This window comes from Macrotis lagotis, chromosome 3, assembly GCF_037893015.1.
Source record: "Macrotis lagotis isolate mMagLag1 chromosome 3, bilby.v1.9.chrom.fasta, whole genome shotgun sequence".
NCBI classification, from domain to species: Eukaryota; Metazoa; Chordata; class Mammalia; order Peramelemorphia; family Peramelidae; genus Macrotis; species Macrotis lagotis.
In genome coordinates this window covers 180683119-180696439 of record NC_133660.1, presented here as the reverse complement: position 1 = coordinate 180696439, position 13321 = coordinate 180683119, and the positions used below count along the sequence as shown (strand labels likewise).

At 34.6% G+C, this 13321-nt stretch overlaps 1 pseudogene; it reads right to left on the bottom strand.

Annotated features, from left to right (window-relative positions):
* Nucleotides 1-2734: 2734 nt before the first annotated feature.
* LOC141519261 (retinitis pigmentosa 9 protein homolog) lies at nt 2735-10834 on the bottom strand (annotated as a pseudogene).
* Between the last annotated feature and the right edge of the window lie 2487 nt (nt 10835-13321).

Here is a 13321-nt window from a genome sequence, read left to right as displayed (position 1 = left end):
ACAGCAAAATTACATAAAATGATTGTGGATTTTTTTCCCAAATTGACGATAAAAGTACTTGGTCTTTGTTCAAACTCCACAATTCTTTCTCTGGATACAGATTAGTATTCTCCATTGCAGATAGCCAAAAATTGTCCCTGGTTGTTGCACTGATGCAAGTCCATCAAGGTTGTTCACCACCCCCATGTTGCTGTTAGAGTGTACAATGTTTTTATGGTTCTGTTCATCTTGCTCTATAGAAATTCATGCAAATCCTTCCAGGCTTTCCTGAATTCCTGTCCCTCCTGGTTTCTAATAGTACAATAGTGTTGCATGACATACATATCCCACAGTTTGTTAAGCCATTCCTCAACTGAAGGACGTTCACTTAATTTCCAATTCTTTGCCACCACAAGCAGGGCTCCTATGAATATTTTTATTTTTACCCTTCTTCATTATCTCTTCAGGGTATAGACCCAGGAGTGGTATTGCTGGATCAAAAAGTATGCACATATTTGTTGCCCTTTGGGTATAATTCCAAATTGTTCTCCAGAAAGGTTGGATGAGTTCACAGCTCCACCAACAATTCATTAGTGTCCCAGATTTCCCACATCCCTTCAAACATTGATAACTGTCCTTTCTGGTCATAATGACCAGTCTAAGAGATATGAGGTGGTATCTCAGAGATGCTTTAATTTGCATTTTCTAATAAATAATGATTTAGAGCAATTTTTCATATGACTATGCATTACTTTGATTTCCTCAGCTGTAAACAGCCTTTTCATATCCTTTGATCATTTGTAAATTAGGGAATGTCTTGGGTTTTTTTTGAAAATTTTACTCAGTTCTCTGTATATTTTAGAAATGAGTCCTTTGTCAGAAATACTAGTTGTGGAAATTGTTTCCGAAAGCTTTTTAATTTAAGGTAATCAAAATTATTTAGTTTGTTTTTAATGATATTCTCCAATTCTTCTTTGGTCATAAATTGCTTCCTTTCCATAGATCTGACAGGTAAACTACTACCCGATCTTCTAGTTTGTATATAATATTGCTTTTAATGTCTAAATCCCATATCCATTTGGATCGTATCTTGGTATAAGGTGTGAGATGTTGGTATAATCTAACTTTCTTCCATATTAATTTCTAATGTTCCCAACAGTTTTTTATCAAAGAGAGTATTTTTATCCCAATAGTTGGACTCTTTGGGTTTATCAAACAGCAGATTACTATTATTATAGCCTGCTATGGAACCTATTCTACTCCACTGATTCACCACTCTATTTTTTAGCTAATAGCAGACAGTTTTGATGACTGATGATTGTAATATAATTTTAGATCTGGTAAAGCTAAGCTACCTCCTTTCACACTTTTTTTTCATAGAATCCCTGGAAATTTTTGATTTATTATTTCTCTATATAAATTTACTTACAACTTTTTCTAACCCATTAAAGTAATTTTGTTGGAATTTTGATTGGTAGGGCACTAAACAAGTAGTTTAGTTTGGGTAGAATTTTCATATTTATTATATTAGCTCGACCTATTCATGAACAGTTGACATTTGCCAGACTATTTACACCTGATTTCATTTGTGTGAGAAGTGTTTTGTAATTGTTTTCAAAAAGTTTCTGAATCTGCCTTAGCAGTAGACTTCCAGGTATTTTTATTATCTGAGGTTACTTTCAATGGGATTTCTCTTTCTAGTTCCTTCTGCTGTAGTGTGATAGTCGTATATAGAAATTTTGGGGATTTGTGAGGGCTTATTTTATATCCTGCTAGTTTGCTAAAGTTACTAATTATTTTTAGAAGTTTTTTAGATGATTTTTTTGGATTCTCTAGGTATACCATCATGCCATCTGCAAAAAGTAAGAGTTTTGTCTCTTCCTTCTCAATTCTAATTCCTTCAAATTATTTTCCTTCTCTTATTGCTGAAGCTAACATTTCTAATATTGAATAGTAGTGGTGACAATGGCATCTTTGTTTCACCCCTGATCTTTATTGGGAATGCCTCTAGACTATCCCCATTGCATATAATGCTTGTTGATGGTTTCAGATAGATACTGCTTATTATTCTGAGGAACAATCCATTTATTCCTACACTCTCTAGTATTTTTAGTAGGAATGGGTGCTATATCTTGTCAAAAGCTTTTTCAGCATCTATTGATACGATCATATGATTTCTGATAGGTTTGTTATTGATATAATTGAGTATACTAATAGTTTTCCTAATATTGAACCAACCTTGCATTCCTGGGATAAATCCTACTTCATTATAATGCAGTATCCTAGTGATAACTTGTTGTAATCTTTTTGCTAAGCTTTTATTTAAGGTTTTTGTATCTATATTCATCAGGGAGATAGTTATATAATTTTCTTTCTCTGTTTTAACTCTTCCTGGTTTAGGTATAAGCACCATATTGATGTAATAGAAAGAATAAGGTAGAGTTCCGTCTTCACCTATTTTTCACAAGAGTTTATATAGAATTAGAACCATTTTGGTAGAATTCACTTGTGAATCCATCTGGCCATGGAATTTTTTTCTTAGAGAGTTTAATAATGGCTTATTGAATTTCTTTTTATGAAATAGGGTTATTTTGGTTTTTAATTTCCTCTTCATTTAATCTACACAACTTATATTTTTGTAAATAATTGTCTATTTCACTTAGATTGTCAAATTTATTGGCATAGAGTTGGTCAAAATAATTCCAAATCATTACTTAAATTTTTCTCCTCATTGAGGTGAGTTCAACTTTTTCTTTTATGATGCTAGCGATTTGGTTTTCTTCTTTCTTTTTTTTCATCAAATTGACCAGAGGTTTATCAATTTTATTGTTTTTTCATAAAACCAGTTCTTAGTTTTATTTATTAGTTCAATAGCTTTCTTGCTTTGGATTTTATTAATTTCTCTTTTAATTTTTAGAATTTCTAATTTGGTATTTAATTTTTTAATTTATTCTTTCTCTAATTTTTTTAGTTGCATATTTAGTTCATTGATTCTTTCTCCAATTTATTCACGTAAGCATTTAAAGATATAACATATCCCCTGACAACCACCTTGAGTGTATACTATAGGTTTGGGTATGTTATTTCTTTATTGTCATTATCTAGAATGAAATAATTCTTTCTATAATTTGCTGCTTGATCTACTCATTCTTTAAAATGAGGTTATTTAGTTTCCAATTATTTCTGGGTCTATAACTCTCAATCCCAATACTGCATGTGATTTTTATTGCATTATGATCTGAGAAAGATGTATTCACCATTTTTGCCTTTATGAAATTGATCATTGGGTTTTTATACCCTAATACATGGTCAATTTTTGTGAAGGTACCATGTACTTCAGAAAAAAAAGTATACACCTTTCTATCCCCATTCAATTTCCTCCATAATTCTATCATATCTAACTTTTCTAACAATATATTTACCTCCTTAACTTCCTTCTGGTTTATTTTATGATTAGACTTACCTAAATCTGAGAGGAGGAGTTTGAGGTCTCCTTGATTTGGGTGTTATACCATTGGGTGCATACATATTTAGTATCGAAATTACATTATTGTCTTTGGTACCTTTTAGGAGGATACAGTTTCCTTCCTTATCTCTTTTAATGCTATCTACTTTTTTGCAGCTGATTTAACTGAGATAAGGATTGCTACCCCTGCTTTTTTCACTTCAGATGAAGCAAAATATATATTTGCTCCAACCTTTTACCTTTACTCTATATGTATCTCTCCGCTTCAAATGAGTTTCTTGTAAGCAGCATATTTTTGGCTTCTGGGTTTTTTTTTGTTTTTGGTTTTTCTTGGGGGTTTTTAGGTTTTTGCAAGGCAAATGGGGTTAGGTGGCTTGCCCAAGGTCACACAGCTAGGTAATTATTAAGTGTCTGAGACCGATTTGAACCCAGGTACTCCTGACTCCAAGGCCAGTGCTTTATCCACTACACCACCTAGCCGCCCCTCAGTTTCTGTTTTTTAATCTACTCTGCTATTTCCTTATGTTTTAAGGGAGAGTACATCCCACATTCAAAGTTATAATCACTAACTCTTTATTGCCCTTCATACTATCTTCCTTCTGTTTGTAATTTTCCCCCCTTTCCCCCTCTTATCCATATTCCCCAGTGTTTGGTTTTTGAATACTGCCATGTTCAGTGTGTTTTCCCTCCTATATCAACCCCCCTCGTCTTTCTTTCCCTTTTCCCTTTTACCTTTCTTCCCTTCCTTCATTAGTTCTCCTTTGTCTCCCCACTGCCCATCCCCCTCCCCTTTTCCCCTTTTAATGGTTACAAGGTAGGGAGCACTGTTTGCTTTCTCTGGAGTGTTTGGGGCCTTTAGTAGTCTGTGTTGATCTTGAATAATGTGCTGAACACTTTGGGTAGGGAGTTAAACTATTTCCATTGAGTGAACTCTGTTTCCCACACCTTAAAGCCTGAGGTGGGGGGGGGGTGTTTATTGTTTGTTCTGGGAAAAGGGCTTTGCTGAAAGTATGGAGCTCAGGACCTCACCCAGATGCTTGTTCTCTAGGTGTGCTCTGAAACTCTCTGTGCTGTAACTCACCCTCCCATAGCTCCTCTCCCTTCAGCCAAAGATGCCACAGCTAAAGTTGGATCAGGCACCCACTACTCACCAAAGTCTCTATGGCTGAAGCTGGCCTTCTGGCTTCACCCAGCTGCTGTCCCAGTGCTGACTCCTCTGATCTTGTCTCCTGGTTCACCCAGGGTCCCCTGAGATAGACCTTTTTGGTAGGTGTTCTCCTAGCTTCTCTTTCTGGGTTTTGTCAAAAGAATTTTTTTAAGAGATTTCTTTCATGTTATTTTTGAGGGGAAAGAGGAGCACTTAACACAGTGTCTGTCTTCTGTCTGCCATCTTGGGCAGAAGTCCACAAAAATTCTTAAAAACCATTTTCTAATAGGTCATTAAGAAAATGATAAGATCATGAAAAGGGGTAGAGATAGGGCAGATAAAGAATTAAAAAGTAAACCATAGAAATATGGTATATCTGAAGTGAAAGAAACACTGTGTGATCCATCAATAAACATTTATTAGTCATCTATCTGTAGAAAAGGTAAGATAGATAAGAAATGAACAAAGGTCACTGAATATGTGAACAAAGAGTAAAGATTTAAAGTCTTATTAGAGTAGAGAAGCCAAGTTACAATGAACTGAGACAAGTGTTTAACATGGCAGAAGACTGGCCATGGAGTCAGGAGGACCTGAGTTCAAATGCAGCTTCAGACACTTAATAATTGCTTCACTGTGTGACCTTGGACAAGTCACATAGCCCCATTGCCTTAAAAATATAATTTTTGTTTTAATTTTTATTAAAGATTTTATTTATTTTGAGTTTTACAATTTTCCCTCAATCTTATTTCCCTCCCCCCCCACAGTCTTTACATTGTTTCCATGTATCCATTTCCATTGATCCAAATTGAGTGTGATGAGAGAAAAATCATATCCTTAAGGAAGAAACATAAAATATGAGATAACAAGATAAGACAATAAGATATCAGTTTTTGTTTTCTAAATAAAAGGTAATAGTCCTTGATCTTTGTTCAAAGTCCACAGTTCTTTCTCTGAAAAAATATGGTATTCTCCATCATAGACAGCCCAAAATTGTCCATGATTGTTGCACTGGTGGAATGAGCAAGTCCATCAACGTTGAACATCACCTCAATATTGCTGTTAGGGTGTACACTGTTTTTTTTTTTCTGCTCATCTCAGCATCAGTTCATGCAAATCCCTCCAGGTTTCCTTGAATTCCCATCCCTCCTGGTTTCTAATAGAGCAATAGCATTGCATGACATACATTCACCAATTGAAGGACATTTACTTAATTTCCAATTCTTTGCTACCACAAACAGGGCTGCTGTGAATATTTTTGTACAAGTGATGTTTTTACCCTTTTTTTTCATCATCTCTTCAGGGTATAGACCCAGTAGTTGTATTGCTGGATCACAGGGTATGCACATTTTTGCTGCCCTTTAAGCATAGTTCCAAACTTCTCTCCAGAAAGGTTGGATGAGCTCACAGCTCCATCAACAATGTAATAGTATCCCAGATTTCCCACAACCCTTACAACAATGATTGTTATCCTTTCTGGTCACATTGGCCAGTCTGAGAGGTGTAAGGTGGTACCTCAGAGAAGCTTTAATTTGCATTTCTCTAATAAGAAATGATTTAAAGCAATTTTTCATATGACTATGGATTGCTTTGATCTCCTCATCTATAAATTGCCTTTGCATATCCTTTGACCATTTGTCAATTGGGGAATGGCTTTTTTTTAAATATGGCTCAGTTCTCTGTGGATTTTAAAAATGAGTGCTTTGTCAGAAAGATTAGTTGTAAAGATTATTTCCCAGTTTACTACATTTCTTTTGATCTTGGTTACAGTGGTTTCGTCTGTGCAAAAGATTTTTTAATTTAATGTAATCTAAATCATCTAGTTTGTTTTTAGTGATGTTCTCCATCTCTTCCTTAATCATAAACTTCTTCCCTTTCCATAGATCTGACAGGTAAACTAGTCCCTGATCTTCTAGTTTGCTTATTGTATTGATTTTATTTCTAAATCCTGTGTCCATTTGGATCTTATCTTAATACAAGTGTGAGGTGTTGGTCTAATCTAAGTTTCTTCCATACTAACATATAAAATTTGTAAAAACCTGGCATAGAAGTACCTTCCATTCTCCCTTAGTAAACAAGACAGAAGACACCTGTTCAAGGAGATGAAAAAAGTCACCAAAACATGACTATGAAACTTAGCATTGTTTTAGTTGTTTAGTCATTTTTTAGTCTATTCAAATTCCTCTTGATCTTTTTGGGGGGGTTTTATTGGTAAAGATACTAGAGAGGTTTGCCAATTCCTTCTCCAAGTCATTTAATATATGAGCAAACTGAGACAAACAAAGTGACTTCTCTAGAATCACACAGCTCATAAGTATATGAGGCTATATTTGAACATAGGTCTTCCTGATTGTAGGCCCAGCTCTATGCACTTTGTTACTTTGCTACTCAACCTTACCATTAAAGAATCACAATTCATAACTATTTTATGCCTCAGAAGTTGTGTTAGTGCCACTACTCAAGAGTGAAAATCTAGCCCCAACAAGAGAATGATTAGATAGCTTCATTTAAAAATAAAACTACTTTTTGTTGTTAACTAGCACTATGGTGTTAATTGCAATTCAGGGTCTTCACAAGCCACAATCATCATTTGCAGACTTATCCCTGTTTATGGTATCGTTGTTGATATTTCCTAGCTGAGTATAGTAAGCCTTATAATTAAATATATTTGCAAGCATTTTTTAGTCCAAAAAGCATGAGTGTTCTTTTATTGTTATGAAGAATGTGCTTAAGAATTCAATTATCATAATTAGCTTTTGTTTTTCTTAGAAATAAGACCCTCCAAAAGACTTTGCAAAATTATCTAATATTAAGTATAAAAATAGAGAAAGTTTGAATAAAAATTTAAAAAGTTCCTTCTAAGTTTTGCTTTATTCCCCAGTGTCTTCAAAACTGCCAGACTTGTGCTCCATTCCCACCCTACCCCAACCCACATCATTCCTCCTCCTATTTTAAGAGTGACAACTATAATTCACTGCTAATAATAACATTTTAAATTATTCATCCCTTATAGAAGATTATACTGACACTCTCCAACTGCTGTAGCCTCTCCTACTCAACTAAGATATATTTGTTTGTAAGAATGGGTACAGAGAAACAATGCAGACTAAGGAGAGCTAAGAAAAAATAATGAATTTAGCACTCTATTGTTAAAAGAAATGCTTTGAATTTGGAGGGGGTTAGGTCAATTAAGTACTCATATATAGAAGCCTGTGTAAAGTACAACACAGTATGTCTGAAAATAGACTCTTCATAAATGATGTTCAGAATAAACGCAGAGATATAGGAACTGAAGCAGTATCTATTTCAACTCTTCATTTTATAGATAAAGAAAATGAGGTACAGAGTGGTCAAATGAAATATGTACCTCAGTTTACATAAGTAGAAAGTGTATTCCTGTTGATAATCAAAGTTCCTGGTGATAAAACCAACTTCCAAAATCAAATTTTCTTTTCAATACTTTATGTTGAAGAAGAAGGGAAGGAAAGATACTTAATAATTACCTAGTGGTGTGGCCTTGGGCAAGCCAGTTTACCCCATTTGCCTTGCCCAAAAAAACCCTTAAAAAAAAAGCATTTGATAAAACCCTTAGTTTGTCTCAGAAGAAACTCATTCATTAGAGAAGGTCACATCAACCTTCCAAGGTGACAAGGAGGAAGATGAGAAGGCATTCGCCAGAATGGGAAGTAAGGAATGTTATGATTTCAACAATCATTTTGAAAATTTCATGACATTAGCATTAACAAAAAAAAAAAATCCCCCTGATCATTGTCAAAAATCCTTGAGGCACAATATTCGTTTGATAAAATTCTATTTATTTATTTATTTGTGATTTTTTGCAAGACAATAGGGTTAAAGTGACTAGGAAATTAAGTGTCTGAGGTCAAATTTCAACTCAGGTCCTCCTGACTTCTGACTGTGTTCTATACATTGGACTTAGCTTCCCCTCCCACCCCTCACCCCTGATAGAATTTTTAAGTTTATTTTAGAATAGAACTGACCTTAGAAGTTTTAATTCTGTCAATGATTTTTTCTATCCTGATTTGAGAAGGTAAGCTCATCAGATTTCCAATAAGGACTGCTAATCAGGTGGAACTAGCCTCTAACTGGTGCATGACCAGAGTCAAGCAGAACAGGTCAAAGACAGAAGAGTCAAGAAACAAAGGGAAGTTTAACTTCAAAGTGAGGGAAAGGTTATTTCAAGCATGGGCACATGTTCCAGATTCCCACCTTTGGTGGGGCTCCCACTTTTGTGTAGGTGGATCTCAAAACATGACCCAGTACTATATCCTGGACAATGAAGATTAATAGCAACATTGTGACAAGTTGATTCATAGCAGGGTTTCATGACCAGACCTTGGATAATTAGCAACTGCTTGTCTGAGCTCAGAGAAGACCTGGTGCTGATCAATGTAATAAAATAATAATGTACTTTTTATCAGAGAGTGCTTATCCAGAGGGTATATGCAAGGGATTGTTGTTATAACAAACTCAGGACACAGACTATTGATTAGGGCATCTCATATTTTGATGGAAGGCACAGTAAATAAACTAGAATCATATTTGGGACTTTCTTCTTATGTTTCTCCTTTCTTTTATGCTCCTCCTTACATTCTGAGAAGTTGAAAACTATTGCCCTCTTTATGTGAGGTAGAATCCTGTAGTAGTTTCTTCAACTGCTGTTTCCTCACATCTTTTTCATGCTCCTTATTCTCCCTTATGATGTCATGCATGGGTTCCCCATGTGTAACTGAATTTTTCTCATTTCTGATTGCCTTTTATAAAGAATGGGCATTCCTTATCACCGGTTGTCTTTCCATACAGTTTACAATGCCAACATTGCATAACGTTGACTTCTTTCCACAGTGGTATCTAGAAACATTTAGTTGATCTTTTGGTCAAAAATTATCTGGCATGTTCATTGCAGAGTACATCTGAAATATAGTCTTCTTTCTGCCTTGGTATCATCATCCTTGATAAATCTAGGAAGAGGTTTTATTTTTTTTCATAAAAGGGTTTGGGAGGCTGCCAGTGCCTCACATCTCACAGTTGACACTTCTGCTCCTAGTTCTGCTGCTGCTCCTGCTCAGGCAGCTCTCAGTTCCTTGGGGGCTGGGCCAAGAGGAATGCTTTAACCCTTGAATTTCATTCACTTCCTTCAATCTGATCTCTCTCCATTCTATCTTTCACAAAATATCAAAAGGTTCAACTTCAATAAGTCATTCTCCTGCTCAAAAGTTTTTAACCTTAACCAAATAGTTTCGTGATAAAATTCTAACAACTTGGTTTTGTTCTCACCAATCTGACCCCTACCTACATTTCTAGCAAGGGACATATGGTGGGGTTCATGACTGGGGCAACATGAATAGTATCAGAATAAGAATTTACACTATATGAGCCTAATAGAAGAAGCACACACATGCCCCCTCAATGAGACAGATGTTCTGAACACCTTATCTGATGATTAAAATCAAGATCAGCAATATCAAATATCTTATAATATAAGTGAAATGTCTCATTTTATACTATGGAAAATGAGCATATATAATAAAAGGGTCTGCAAACATTTTACTGTTGATGTCCAGAGAAAAGAGAAGCAAGCCCCTGATTCTTGGATGCTCTCAACTTATTTTGTGAGATATTGTACAATCTGAGATGAGGCACAGCTCACCACTGACTCACTTTGTGCCTTTCCCCATATTTGAGGCCAAGATATGAAAATTCAACTGTTTTGTCTATGAGAAAACTGGAAACATACAGAAATTATATATATATATATATGTATACATATATATATATACATATATATATATCAGATCAGTGAGCAAGGATTAATATTTATTTTATTTAATTGTTTTTGTTATTTTGTTTTTACTTCTTGTTGTTGGGGAGGCTCTGCCTCCTGCTTTCCCTGATCACAGATCCCTGATTTTTTAGTCCCTTTATTTACAAGATGGAAATTTCTATTTGCAACATCAGTTTCCAATAAGGCTATTTCCTATTTCAAGGCAACTCCTCACCTGCTCTGCAATATATAATCTTAGAACTTGCATTACTAATTTCGTGACTTGCTGAAGATCACACACCATTAGTCAGAGGCAAGATTTAAGGCAAGGTCTTCTTGATTCATAGATTTCTCCTTTATCAACTAGGCTATAATATTTGTTTTCTAGCTTTATTTCACAATAATATCTTTCTTACGTTCTGTGTATGACCTGAAAAGCTTGTTTATCCTGGTACAACATCTCTAATGTTTATGAATTCACAATGGTTGGCACCAATATTTATTTGATATTTTTTATTCATATTCACTTTTCAGCAACTTTATGTTTCTTCAAGGTACAATGCCGGTGTCACCTTCTCTGTGAATTGCTTTCTTAATTCTACTAATTCTGGATGTTCTCAAATCGTCCTAGAACAAGCTACCTAGATCTCTCCTTTACCCCCATTGTTTTCAACCTTATGTTCATCTTTGTGTATCATATGACTCGCACCATACACATGACTGAGAAATAGGTTAAATATACTAAGAAAGGGGCAGCTAGGTGGCACAGTGGATAGAGCACCAACCCTGCAATCAAGAGGATCAGAGCTCAAATCCAGTCTTAGACACTTAATAATTACCTAACTGTGTGACCTTGGGCAAGTCACCTAAATGTGTTGCCTTGCCAAAACAAAACAAAAACAACATACCAAAAAATTTTAAAATAACTTTTATATTTACATCACTAGTCCAATGCCTTGAATAAAGTAGGCACTTAAGAAACAATTGTTGAACTAATTTTTTAAAAATAAAAAACTAGAAGTGAAAGTTGACACCAAGGGACAGAGATAGATTCCATATAGGGGAAACTTGTAGAGATAATAGAGAATAAGTCAAAGGAAAAAAAATAGAGAGTGTGTCATACAGGTAAATAGATAGATAGATAGATAGATAGATAGATAGATAGATAGATAGATAGAAACATATTTATAGATATACAAAAATATTAAATTGTTAAGAAGATGATGAAAAATCATCGAAGAAAGCATAAGGAATGTCTAGAAGATTAGTAGGAAAACCAAGAAAAGATGATCAAGTGTCAAATTATGCAGAAAAGTCAAGGACTATAAGAGACTTTTTTATTTAATGATGTTTTAATGATTTTCTTTCACAGAAAAGCTTCAATAGAGTAGTAAAGTTAGATCCCATGTTCCAAGACATAAGAAGAGGAGTGAACAAATATAGATATTGCATTCAATCAACTTTTTTTTCAAAATTGATAAAGAGAAAAGATAGAAAGTAAAATAACTGAATAGGATTGAAAGATAAAAAGTACTATTTTCTTTTTTATTAGGATGGGAGAAAACTAAGTTTATTTTTAGGCACGAGGGAGAGAGAGAAAGATCCAAGATATACAAGAAAAGGAAAAAAAAAGGAAGACTTCAATATCCAGAACTTGGAGGAAATGGGAAGGAAGGGAACCAACGTTTCAGATTTGCTTTAGGAAGGATTAGAGCTATGTCCAGAAAGAAGAGATCAAGTAATGAATGTTAATAATGAAGAGATTTTTCATGAATCCATTGCCTTCTAGATTGGGCCTTAGAACCTTTCCAGATTAGTGAGACTCACTATAGTTTTCATTCTGCTATGTTGTTCATTGAGAACCATAGGGAAAACCTTAGAGTGATGAGAAGCTTTTCCTCTGTATCAAATGAGAGGCACTGTGGTATAATAGATAGAGAACAGCTGTCAGAGCCAGGAAGATCTAGAACAGAATTTTACTTCCAACAAATATTGAATGTGATTCTGGTTATATAACTTGCTTAGTCTTCCTGATCCAAAGGGCAGCTCTAAAATTAAGTTTCAGAGAAGAGTGCTGAATTATAGTTTTATTATTCTCTAGCTTTTTTAATTGAATATTCAATTCTCTGATCTCTTCCTATTCAATTTTATCGCTGTAAGCATTTATAGATATAAAATTTTCTCTAAAAACTGCTTCACCTGTATCCCACAAGGTTTGATATGTTGATATGGACAAAACTATTAATATTTCTATGTGTTATTTGATCCACTCATTCTTTAAAATTAGGATTAATTTTTAGTCTATCTTTTCAAGACCCTTTAGTATATGTGATTTCCATTGCATCATGAACTAAAAAGAATGCATTTAATCTTTCTGCCCTTCTGCATTTGATTGCAAATATTTGATCCCCAAATATATGATCATTGTGTGTGTGTGTGTGTGTGTGTGTGTGTGTGTGTGTGTATGTTGGAGCTGTGCACTGCAATGAAGAAGGTATATTCCTTTCTATTCCCTTTCAATTTTTTCCAGATATCTATTATGTCAAAATTTTCCAAAATACCGTTTAACTCCTTAAGTTCCTTCTTGTTTATTTTGACATTAAATTTATCTAATTCTGAGAGAGGGAGGTTGAGATTCCCCCAATATAGTTTTGCTTTTTATAACTTTCCATAAGTCATTTAACTTCTCTAAGAATTTGGATGACATACCTCTTGATGCATAGAAGCGGGGCTACTAGTTGGCACAGTGGATACCGTGCTAGTCCTGAAATCAGGAGGATCTGAGGTCAAATCTGGCCTCAGACAATTAATAATTACCTAGCTGTGTGACCTTGGGCAAGTCACTTAACCCCAGTGCCTTAAATAAATAAAATTAAAAAAGAAAAAGAAAAGTTAGTGTAAGATAAGTTTCTAAATCCAACTACATATGTCTACTTATGTTGTTTCT